The sequence below is a fragment of the Bubalus kerabau genome, chromosome 20, assembly GCF_029407905.1.
Source record: "Bubalus kerabau isolate K-KA32 ecotype Philippines breed swamp buffalo chromosome 20, PCC_UOA_SB_1v2, whole genome shotgun sequence".
Lineage (NCBI taxonomy): Eukaryota > Metazoa > Chordata > Mammalia > Artiodactyla > Bovidae > Bubalus > Bubalus kerabau.
This window is the reverse complement of record NC_073643.1, coordinates 8415434-8428586: the sequence shown is the minus strand read 5'-3', so window position 1 is coordinate 8428586 and position 13153 is coordinate 8415434. Positions and strand designations below refer to the sequence as shown.

General features: G+C 43.3%; 1 long non-coding RNA gene across 1 annotated transcript in view; it reads right to left on the bottom strand.

Moving 5' to 3' along the window:
* Nucleotides 1-2925: 2925 nt before the first annotated feature.
* LOC129635611 (uncharacterized) overlaps nt 2926-13153 on the bottom strand; it is a 29210-nt gene continuing 18982 nt past the window's right edge. Inside the window, exon 3 of the long non-coding RNA XR_008706377.1 lies at nt 2926-3565. This is a non-coding gene — a long non-coding RNA (uncharacterized LOC129635611). The remainder of the gene's footprint in view (nt 3566-13153) is intronic.

Here is a 13153-nt window from a genome sequence, read left to right as displayed (position 1 = left end):
CCATATCCCAAGCAGAGGAAAACAAAGGACATGACCGTGCCCAAAAGCCAGGGAGTGTTTCAAGCACAGGCGTGATCCCAGAATCTGTTTTTATCTTTAACGTTGGCTGCACTGGCTCGTCATTGCCCCCTTGGGCTTCTCTAGTTGCAGCACCCAGGCTTAGTGGTCCTGACTGGGGATCAAACCCACGTCCCCTGTGCTGGAAGGTGGACTCTTAACCACTGGACCACGAGGCAAGTCCTTGTTTTTTTTTTAATTGAAGTATAGTTGATTTACAATGTGGTGTTAATTTCTGGTGTATAGCAAAGTGATTCAGATATACATGGGATTCCGTGGTGGCCCAGATGGTAAAGCGTCTGCCTGCAATGCGGGAGACCAGGGTTCGATCCCCAGGTCGGGAAGATCCCCTGGAGAAGGAAATGGCAACCCACTCCAGTACTCTTGCCTAGAAAATCCCATGGATGGAGGAGCCTGGTGGGCTACAGTCCATGGGGTCGCTAAGAGTCGGACACGACTGAGCAAATTCAGTTTCAGATATACATACATATTTGTACATCTGTACATATAAAAGGAATGTATGTATAAGATACATATATATTCTTTTCCATCACGGTTTATTACAGAATACTGAATATAGTTTCCTGTGCTATACAGTGCTACCTTGTCATCTCAGAATCTCTTTATTTAACAACATCTGCTACTGGGACTTCCCTGGCAGTCCAGTGGTTAACACTGTGTGATTCTGCTTCAGGGGGTGTGGGTTTGATCACTGACTGGGGAACTAAGATCCCACGCCAAGTGGTGCTGCCAAATAAATAAATAAGTTAAGAATACCTGGTGGCTCAGACAGCAAAGAATCTGCCTGCGATGCAGGAGACCTGGGTTCCATCCCTGGGTCAGAAAGACTCCTTGGAGAAGGGAATAGCTACCCACTCTAGTATTCTTGCTTGGAGAATTCCATGGACAGAGGAGCCTGGTGAATTACAGCTCATGGGGTCGCAAACACTTGGACACAACTGACTGACTAACACACTCACACACAAGCATATCTGGATGTTAAAAAAATCCAACCACCAAAGTTTGGAAGAAATGCAATCTACCCTTCAGTCAAAAATTATTAAGCTCTTTCAATATTTTCAGTAATATCACAGCTGGAAACATAAAATTATTTATAGCGTATGAGAGCTGTGACTGGAGAATGATATATTTTGATCTTAAAAAACTAAAAATGATGCTTTATGAAATTTTAATAACTATCTAATCCTTTATGAAAAAAATGTAGACTGCTTGAGGAAAAGCATGAGAAGATTCAGTTTTAATTCAGTAGTTTGCTTTTATTTATCAGAGTAGTATAAATAGTTTTGATGTATAAATTTATTCCCATGCTGAAGTTATTCCCAAAACATAAATTTCAGGGCCACTAAAAATGGAATAAGGTTTCCCTCTGATAATGAAGAATGCTCAGGAACATTTTCACTGGGTGATTTGGGTCTTAGAGCTGTTCAAGAAAAGTCCAAGTTTCCCTCCCCCAGTTATTAAAGCAATAAAAATTTATTATATAATATTCTATCAATTAAAGAAATGACAGAAATGAAAATTAGTTCTTCCTTATTCCGCTCTCCATAAGTAGCCATCATTTTCACTTTCAAGTTAAGTGGGATTTTTTTTAAGTGGGATTTTTAAAAAACAAATCTTTAAAGGTTAAAGCATTATGCTTTGTGCACAAAAGTGAAAAAAATTAGTAACAGCAATGCAGAGATACTTTTCCCAAGGGGCAATTTCTCTTTTTCTTCTTGATGGCATAAAAATCAATTTCCAATCAGAAAGCTAAGATATAGTGATCCAAAAAAAATCACTTCTTTTTTAAAATTTTTATTTTGAAATGATTATACTCTTGTTATGGACTAAATATTTGCCTCACCAAAATTCATATATCGAAGCCATAATCCCCAATGTGATAGCTTTAGAAGGTAAGTTAGGTCATGAGACTGGAACCTTCATAGATGGGATTAGTGGCCTAACAGGCCAGACAGCTGGCTTGCGGCCTATCTGCTCTGTAAGGATACAACCCAAGGGAGGCGTCTCACAGACCCAGATCATGCCAGCCCTCTGATTTCAGAGTTCCAGCCTCCTGAGCTGTAAAAAATTTCTGCTATATACAAGCCACCTAAACTAAGAAAAGTCTGAAAAGAAGTTGCAAAAATAGGAGCGAGAGGAACTCCCTTGGTGGTCCAGTGGTTAAGAATATGCCTGCCAGCATGGACACGAGTTCAATCCCTGGTTTGGAAAGATCGCACATGCCTCAGAGTGATTAAACCGATAAGCCTGTACTCTAGAGCCCACGCTCCACAAGAGAAGCCACTGCAGTGAGAAGTCCACGCACCGCAAGTAGAGAGCAGCCCCCGTTCACGGCAGCTAGAGACAGCCTGCACGGCAGTGAAGACCCTTCATAGCCAAAAGTAAATAAATAGTTTAAAAAGCAGTACAGAAGTACCAGGTACCTTTCACCAAGCTGCCCCTCAAAGGTATATCTAACATAACTATGGTGTACTATCCAAACCAGGAAATTGACTAGATCATTTCTTTTTGAAACACCACGTATTCTGGGGGAAATCCTGCCATAAATATGATGAGGCCTATTGGATTTTTTATATTCAAATAACATTATTCTACAAGGTATCTATACAGTAGAAGGACAGTAGAATAGCTACCGTCACTATTTTATGTAACCCGACATCAAGTCACTGTCCTAGATAGATGTCAACACAGAATATTTCAAGGGCTTTGATGGACAATTGGTTTAAATATCATATTTAAATAAGCTGAGGACTTCCCCTGCAGTCCAGTGGTTAAGACTCCGCCTTCCAATGCAGGGGGTGAGGATTCAACCCCTGGTCAGGGAACTAAGGTCCTATATGCCTCAAGGTGTGGCCAAAATTAAAAAAAATAAGTTGAATTTAAAGTAACAAAGGATACTGATGGAACAAATACATTTTATCCTTAGTGGTTATGAGACTGGAAATGTATTTTTCTTTAAAGTACTATTTACGTGCATCAAGTACACTTTGGAACTGCTTCAAATGGAAGTAAACGGCATGCACAATCATAGAACTTACTGCACCAACATTTTGGCTATTAACAGAAAGGCCTGCCTCCCAGGCCACATTGAGCATTATTCCTCAAAAGCACTGTTTAAATTTACTTTGGAAACACCTACATCTGTTGCATCTTTTCCTTCATTCTTGAGGGTGCCTTTAGGAACATCCAAGAACACAAATAATAAAGTAAGGTGGGTATTCCCAAGTACAGTTTTATAGTTAGTAAGCAGATGGTTTGGGGCTTGGAAAACATAATGACAGTATATTTTTATATGCCAGAACTACTGAATGGGAGAACACAGCAGGTCAAAGGAGTTTTTAAGATAAAAAAAATCAATTTATTTGTTCAAGAAATACTGATGATCATCTGGTAGGCAGGCACAGGCCTGGGCACTGGATACACGATACTGGATTAACCTTTTTTTTTTTTTATTCACAAACTTTTCCATTGACTCTTCTGGTAGGATCTGAAAAAAGTGAAAGTGTTAGTTGCTCAGTTGTGTCTGACTCTTTGTGACCACACCAGCTGTAGCCCACCAGGCTCCTCTGTCTATGGAATTCGCCAGGCAAGAACACTTCTCCAGGGCTTCTTCCCAACCCAGGGATCTAGAAAGCACCAAAATCAAAACTTGCAAAATGGGTGTGAGGTTACTGGAAAAAAAATTCTAGAGATAAAAGTGGAGTGCTTTCTAAAGAGATCCTGAATATATGATATTCTTCATGTCTTAGAGAATAATATGTGGCAAAACATTCACACAAAGATTGTGGATGGACTGAAAAGTGGTTCAGAAGAATAAGACTGCTGCTGCTGCTGCTGCTGCTGCTAAGTCGCTTCAGTCGTGTCCAACTCTGTGCGACCCCATAGATGGCAACCCACCAGGCTCCCCCGTCCCTGGGATTCTCCAGGCAAGAACACTGGAGTGGGTTGCCATTTCCTTCTCCAATGCCTGAAAGTAAAAAGTGAAACTGAAGTCACTCAGTCGTGTCCGACTCTTAGAGACCCCATGGACTGCAGCCTACCAGGCTCCTCCGCCCATGAAATTTTCCAGGCAAGAGTACTGGAGTGGGGTGCCATTGCCTTCTCTGAAGAATAAGACTACAAAGGTAAATTTTATTACTCATATATATGTTTTATCTACATACATGGTATGTAGATATGTGTAATATGTATCATATATACACATGATATATGCATGAATCAATATATTCTCCTACATAAATGCAAGAGGGATATATGATAAAAATCTATGTCTAAACAAGTTTATTAAAAAGGCCAAAGAAATCCAGAAAGAAAAGAACATCTTTTTCAACAAATGGTGTTGAAACAATGGATATCTATAAGAAAACAAAAATGAATCCCATTCCCTACTTCATACCACATACAAAAACTAATTGTATGGTTGAAAATTTTCAAAATAAATGATGGAAATAAAATATGTCTAAAACAGCTCTTGGAAGAAAAGTTATGACCAACCTAGACAGCATATTAGAAAGCAGAGACATTACTTTGCCAACAAAGGTCCATCTAGTCAAGGCTATGGTTTTTCCAGTAGTCATGTATGCGCGTGAGAGCTGGACTATAAAGAAAGCTGAGCACTGAAGAATTGATGCTTTTGAACTGTGGTGTTGGAGAAGACTCTTGAGAGTCCCTTGGACTGCAAGGAGATCCAACCAGTGAATCCTAAAGGAAATCAATCCTGAATATTCATTGGAAGGACTGATGCTGAAGCTGAAGCTCCAATCCTTTGGCCACCTGATGTGAAAAACTGAGGCATTTAAAAAGACCCTGATGCTGGGAAAGATTGAAGGCAGGAGGAGAAAGGGACGACAGAGGATGAGATGGTTGGATGGCATCACCGACTCAATGGACATGAGTTTGAGTAAACTCCGGGAGTTGGTGATGGACAGGGAGGCCTGGCATGCCGCAGTCCATGAGGTCTCAAAGAGTTGGACATGAGTGAGCAACTGAACTGAACTGAACTGAAAACGGCTCTTTCAATCAATACAAAATAAAAAATACCAAGTGGTAAGGAGTCAGTGTCTCCTAGTTTCATTGACAGGACTTTTATTTTCTTTCTCAATTGTATATACAATAATAATATATCTTACATGTCACAGAATTTCAGATTTGAAGAAATATAGTCGTTTCTAGGGTGGAGGAAAATATACTCCTCTCTCCCCTGTGGGATGTGAATCTTAGAGTGTATGGTGTTAAGTGTTATAATGGTGGTGGGTGGTAGGAGTACATCCCTAAAGTAAGTACACCCCTAAAGTAAGTACACCCCTAAAGTAAGCCTGACCTTTTCGAGCCTTACAGTTTGTATTGGGCATTCATATTATAGTTGCAATGAATTATAATTCATTGTAATTTCTTAACCGTCTTGCAAGTAGGTCACATGATTAGCCCAATGTACATTAATGAATGAATGAAAAAATGAATGAACACAGAAAGTAGCTAGGGCCCACATCATTAAAAAGTCTACAAACAAGAAATGCTGGAGAGGGTGCGGAGAAAAGGGAACCCTCCCTATACTGTTGGTTAGAATGTAAGTTGGAGCAGCCACTATGGAGAACAGTATGAAGGTTCCTCAAAAAACTTCAACTATAACTACCATATTATTCAGCAATACCACTCCTGGGCATATATTCAGACAAAACTATAATTCAAAGAGATACATGCACACCTGTGTTCTTAGCAGTACTATTTACAATAGCCAAGACACAAAAGCAAGTGTCCATCGACAGATGAATAGATAGAGGTGTGGTACATATACACAGTAGAATATTACTCGGCCATGAATAAAATAATGCCATTTGCAGCAACATGGATGAACCTAAAGATGATCATTTTACGGGAAGTAAGTCAGATAAAGACAAATATTACATAATGTCACTTATATGTGGAATGTAAAATATAATACAAAATGACATATCTACAAAACAAAAACAGACACACAGATATAGAGAACAGACGTGGTTGCCAAGGTGGATGGGGGTAGGGCAGGGCAGGCTTGAGAGTCTGATCTTAGCAGAGGCAAACTCTTGTATACAGGATGGGTAATCAACAAGGTCCTACTGTACAGCAGGAACTATACTCAATACCCCGTGACAAGCCATAATGAAAAAGAATATGAAAATATATATTTTCTGTACAGTCATTCTGCTGCACAGAAAAAAACTAAACACAACATTACAAATCAACTATACTTTGACAACGTTTTTAAAAAAGAAACCAGGACCCAGAAAAATTAAGTATCTTAACCTAAGATCATCCAATGAGCAAAGGGCTCTAAGACTTGGTTCTTCTGACACCTCTTCCTCCTAAACCATTTATCTTTGACTGACTTCCCTAAAAGCAGAGCTGGAGCTGAGGATGTCCTGTGCATGTGATTTATTGAGGTTGTTATCTCAGGAAAAACCTGTAAGAGATGAAGGGAGGCAGGATAGGGCCAGGGACTGAAGGCCCATGAAGATGAGAGTTCAGCCAAAGTCCAGCCTCAGCCTGCTCACAGGAACCCTGGAGCAGCAGCATCCACCTTGGGGCAGGGGAGCTGAGCTTGTTTATTTAAACTACATCAGCCTGTTCATGGCTTGTGGGGGGGCACCCACCTTCTCATGCAGGGGGCAGGCATCTCTGAGCCAAAACTCAGCTGCAGCTAGAGAACGGGGGTGCCAGCCAGGAAAGGGAATTTGGATAGGGCTACACAGCCTCCACCTACCGGTGGGAGGAACATTCTCTTTAAGATTCAAAAGAATATACAGTGGTACGATGGAATACTGTGTGTGTGTTAGTTGCTCAGTTGTGTCCAACTCTGCGACCCCATGGACTGCAGCCTGCCAGGCTCCTCTGTCCATGGAATTCTCCAAGCAAGAATACTGGCGTGGGTTACCATGCCCTTCTCCAGCAATGGAATACTACTCAGCCATAAAAAAGAACAAGATTCTGCCATTTGCAGCAACATGGATGAAACTAGAGATGATCATACTAAGTGACATAAGTCAGATGCAGAAAGACAAATACTGTGTGATATCACTTACATGTGGAATCTAAAAAATACAACAACCTAGTGGATGTAACAAAAAAGAAGCAGTCACAGATACAGAGAACAAATATGGTTACCAGCCGGCGGAGGGGTAATATAGGAGTTGGGGAGCAGGACATACAAACCTTGGGTTTAAGTTAGGCTCAAGGATGTATTGTACAACACGGGGAATATAGCCAATATTTGTAATAACTAATGGAGTGTGACCTTTAAACATGGAAGAAAAAAAAGACTCAAGGAGAGGAGGCCTGATTTAGCCCGCATGGGTTACCCTTGGCTTTGTACTTTGGTCATGAAGAGTTAAGACATGAGTTTGAGGGACTTTCTTGATGGTCCAGTGGTTAAGACTCTGCACTTCCACTGCAGGGGGCAAAGGTTCAACCTCTGCTCAGGGACCTATGATCCTGAATGCCATGAGATGTGGCCAAAAGGTTAAAAAAAAAAAAAGATAAAGTCTGAGCCTGGCCAGTTCTGCTTCTTCCTTTTAAGAATGACAGCTACCCAGGACGTCAGCACTCCCTAGACTGCCTGCTCCCCGTCCTCCCCCTTCCTCCCCCTTCGTTCTCCCCTCCTCCTCTTCCTCCTCCTCCCCTCCTCCCTACTTCCGTCTCCCCTTCCCCTCCTCTTCTTCTTCCTCTTCTCTGCCTTGTCTTTCTTATTTTTAAATTACTGAGTGACTAAGAGCCAAGCACAACAACTAAATGAGGTGCTAAGTACAAATATTATCCCCTAGTTGGTGCTGCCCCCCTTTTACATCCCCTGGATTTCCTGACCACTTCCCGGCACACAAGCTCCCTAGGCTAATTCTCTTGGTGGCCTGTCCTCTGCCTGGCAGTTTACAGACCTTCCCCAGGAGCCCTTAATCCCTGAGGCCCTGAGGCCACAGGACCAGGTCCCAGGATCTACTTCCCCTGTGGGTTTCTTCTGGAAACACTTACGAATACATAACTTTCACATGAATCCTACTCTTCGGGTCTATTTATGAGAAATCCAACCTAAAACATTCCTACTTTACAGTCAGGGAAACTAAGAAGTAAGTTGTCTGAGCTATTAATTAAAAAAAAAAAAAAGTGATAACACTGAGATTGAAACCTGGCTCTCTTCTGGTTCTCAAATCCACATACCAACCATTGTACCCAGTGTGGCTTCGTGAATCCAGGTCCTCACTGACATCTAGATCTCTGCGGAGAAGGCCAGTTCTGGACAAAACGCTCCTAGGAAGGAGTCAGCCATGCCCAGCCAGTCACCTCTTTATCCACCATCCCAGGGTATGTTAAACTTAGTTCTTTAAAGTTAGTTTGTTTAAGTTAGTTGAATAGACTGTGCTATCTGTCCTCAACTCTGCTCTCCTCTGCCTGCAAAACCCAGAAAATTTTCCAATATCCAGTTACCGATGTCCAAATCCTGGCGATGATAACTTTTCACTGTGCCATAATGAAAGGAGAAAAAAAAGTCAATGTGTCAGAAACCAACATGACATTGTAAAGCAATTATCCTTCAATTATAAATAAATACATCTAAAAAGCAAAAAAAAAAAAAAAACAAAAAAAAGTCAATGTGGTAAATTTTGCTCGATACCAAATATATTCATTTAAAAAAACTTTTTTTTTTTTTTTTCCAATTTTTGGCCATATCTTGAAGCTGCGATTCATGGGGTCGCAAAGAGTCAGACACGACTGAGCGACTGATCTGATCTGATCTGAAGCATGTAGTATCTTAGTTCCTTGACCAGGGATGAAACCCCTGCCCCCTGAAGTGGAAGCACAGTGTCTTAACCACTGAACCACCAGGGAAGTCCCCAGATATATTCAATTTAAAAGACTCTACTCTGGGGTGACGTCTTTCCTTCATTCTAGGGTGTAGGAGGTGGGGAGGAGCCGCTGGACCTGTGAGATCTTAGTTCCCCAACCAGGGATTGAACCCAGGCCCTTGGCAGTGAGAGCACGGAATCCTAACCATTGGATTGCCAGGGAATTCTCTTCTGACATTTTTAATGTTCAAATATCTTCTTTTGTACAAGATACTAGTAAAAATAGATAGATGTTGATTTTTTTAAAAGTGGTCTAATGTAGCAAGATTAAAGTTTGCAACTCTGTAACTATAGATTTTTTTTAAGGTGATGGTGGGTGGGTTAGGGGGCAGTTTTATTCATCTTGAAATCCAGTTGTCTAGAGGTTAGTATCGTGGGGAATGTACCAGGACCCGCAGGTGTCAGGAAATTTTCTTATTTCAGCAGAACCCTTTCTTAATCATGACCACCAGTGATAACCAGGATTCTGTTGATAGCAACTGACAGAAACCCAATGATCTCAGATAAAAGGGGATTTTGCAAGGCTTTCATTATTTCAAGAAGGCGCTGGTAGACTTCAGAGATGTTGGAACTAAGCACTGAAAAACCACTGTGACTAGGAGTTCGGGATTAACGGATACACATACTATACTAAATACAAAACAGGTAAACAGCAAGGTCCTATTGTATAGCACAGGGAATGCTACTCAACATCTTGTAGTAACCTGTGACAGAAAATATACATACACACATACATATGGATAACTGAATCCATTTGCTGTGCACTTGAAACTAAACAGTACTGTACATTAACTACACTTAAATAAAAAGAAAAATCTGCTGTGACTCTCCATGTTCCCGAGTATAACAGCTGTTCAGTTCAGTCGCTCAGTCGTGTCTAACTCTTTGCGACCCCATGAATCGCAGCACGCCAGGCCTCCCTGTCCATCACCAATTCCCGGAGTTAACTCAAACTCACATCCATTGAGTCGGTGATGCCATCCAGCCAACTCATCCTCTGTCGTCCCCTTCTCCTCCTGCCCCCAATCCCTCCCAGCATCAGAGTCTTTTCCAATGAGTCAACTCTTCACATGAGGTGGCCAAAGTACTGGAGTTTCAGCTTCAGCATCATTCCTTCCAAAGAAATCCCAGGGCTGATCTCCTTCAGAATGGACTGGTTGGATCTCCTTGCAGTCCAAGGGACTCTCAAGAGTCTTCTCCAACACCACAGTTCCAAAGCATCAATTCTTCAGTGCTCAGCTTTCTTCACAGTCCAACTCTCACATCCATACATGACTACTGTGTATGGTTACAAAGCAAACCACCTCAAAAATGAATAGATTGAAACAATAACAGCAGGACTTCCCTGGCGGTCCAGTGGTTAAGACACTGCATCCCACTGCAGGGGGCAGGGGTTCTACCCTACTTTGGGGAACTAAGATCCCGAATGTCGTAGGGTGCTGTCAAAAAAACAGAAAAAAAAAAAAGATTAAAAATAAAACAACAACAGTCCCTTATTATACTCGTGAATCTGCATGAGATAGAGTCTGGCAGAGAAAAGAAGGCTCCTTTCTGCTCCATGTGATGTCCAACTGGTGGCCTCAGCAAAGGGCTGGAGCTCTGCTTCTAAGGCACGGCAACACGCTGCAAGCTGGTTCCGTCAGCCGGGCCGAGGGCCCCAGGGACAGGTCTCTCCGTGTGGCTCCTCACAGCCTGAGAGCTGGATTCTGAGGGCAAGTCCAAGAGGGGGTGCTGGGGGGAGCTGTGTTGTGTGTTGCCTCCTATGAGCTGGCTTCAGGGTCAGAGGGCACCCCTCCACCCTCCTCCATCAGGGAGGGCAGTGACAAAGGCTCACCCTGTTTCAAGGGTTGGAGATAGCTATAAACGTCTCCTTTTTTTTCTTTTTTGGGGGCACTTTGAAGCTTGTGGGATCTCAGTTCCCTGACCAGGGATGGAACTCGTGTCCCCTGCATTGGCAGATGGATCCTGAACCACAGGACCATGGGGAAGTCCATAAACTCCTCCTCTTGATGGGGAGTGGCCAGGCTCTGGAAAAGCGTGTCGCGTGACACATATGACCATGGCCACCTTCTGGAAACACGATTTGCCACACCCGGCACTGTCTTCACTCTGCAGTGAATTTCTCCCAGGCATGGAGGGCGTGGCCATCTGCGATGCTCAGGCTCTCATCTTCAGCTCCATCATCTGAGAGGGGTACACTCTTGCCTCTGGCCCAGTTTGGGGTGGATTTTGGTACCAATTATAGCAGGAAGAGATTGAATAATGTGATTGGCTTGTTTGGGGTCAGAGACCTGCCAATGACTGTGGCCTACAGGATGAGATCTGAAACAACATGGGCTTGCTTCCCTGGTAGCTCAGATGGTAAGAAATCTCCCTACAATGCAGGAGACCCAGGTTCAATCCCTGGGTTGGGAAGATCCCCCTGGAGAAGGGAATGGTTACCCAGTCCAGTATTCTTACCTGGAGAATCCCATGGACAGAGGAGCCTGGCGGGCTGCAGTCCATGGGGTCACAAAGAGTCAGACACGACTAAGGGACTAACACTTTCACTTTTCAAGCATGGGACCAGAGGCAGGATGGGACAAGCCACAGAACCAGCAAAGGGGAGGAATGCTTTCCTGAGCAGACAGGTCCATAACTGTCCACTACAGGGCTTGCTCCTAAAGGCTCTCCCCCTCCCCCGTGGGATGACAAGGAATGCAACCAGGGCCCTAATGAACGGGCTTTCTGGTTACAACCCCAAGAGAGGATTTGTATTACTTTATAGGTCCAATTCGGATAATACAACAGGTTTGGGTGGAAGTTGTGAAGATTTACACAAACCCAACAGGCTTGGCAATAAATGGGATTCATTTCCTTCTGGAAGTTTCTGCCCTGAAGAGGTGCAATGTTTCAAGCAATCTGATCCTGAGGGCTGAGAGCAACTCACAAATGTTTCTCAAAACAGCTTCTTTGGTTGAACACCTCAGCTTTTGGATGCCAACTCTGCCCCCCAAAGTACAAAAAACCACTTGAGCTCATCTGAGTAAAATTGAGATTCAGGGATTATCAAGACCTTCCACCACCTGGCCCCAGCTAAAAATCACAAGCCTCCATTTCCACTTCCAACATAAACTAGAACAAGTAGAATTTAAAATAATAGTTTTGGTCTCCGGCCGTATCGGCCTGAAGGCACCCGATCTCGTCTGATCTCCGAAGCTAAGCAGGGTCGGGCCTGCTTAGTATCTACATAAAATAAAATAAAATAAAATAAAATAATAGTTTTGAGAATTCCCTGGTTGTCCAGTGGTTAGGACTCTACACTGGTGAGGGCCTGGGTTCCATCCCTGGTCGGGGAACTAAGATCCCATAAGAGGTGCAGTACGGCCAAAATAAAACAAAAGCACCCCCATTTTTAAATGCTTTTCAAGGGACTTCTCCGGCCGTCTAGTGGTTAAGAATCTGCCCTTCCACCGCAGGGCGCACAGGTTTGGTCCCTGGCCAGGGAACTAAGATCCCACATGCCCCATGGTACAGCCAAAAAATAAATAAACAGAAATAAATTTAGGACTTCCCTGGTGGCGCAGTGGATAGGAATTGGCTTGCCAGTGCAGGGATCACAGGTTTGATCCCTGATCCGGGAAGATTCCACAGGCTTCAGGGTAACTAAGCCTGCGCTCTGGAGCCTGAGAGCCGCAACTGCTGAACCCATGAGCCAAGAGCCCATGCTCTGCAGCAAGAGAAGCCCGCACAGTGCAGCTGGAGAGTAGCCTCCGCTCGCTGCAACTAGAGACAGCCCATGCACAGCAATGAAGACCCACTGCAACCAAAATTAAATAAATTCATTCATTCATTCAAAAATAACTTGAAACACTTTCCAATAATTTTTCACCTGTGCCAGTTTCCTAGGTAGTGGATTAGGGGCCTTTTTTGTTTTCTTCTTCATCTTTTTCCGTATTTGAGGAAACCTAAGAAACATCACTTTAGGGGAAACAAAATTCTTCCCTGGGTAGAGGGGTCCTCTCAAAGCTGCCAGGTGAGGCTGGAGCTGTGCCATGGGGGACTGCAGAGTCCCAGCAAGGCTGAGCTTCTTCCATTGCCAGCCAGTCATCCATGTGAGAAGGTGATCACAGCAACCCCCAGCCTGCCTCTCCCCGGCCCGGGAGTGCAGGACCAGGCTCTGGAATAAGATGCACAATCCTCCCCCACCTCCCCAGCACTGC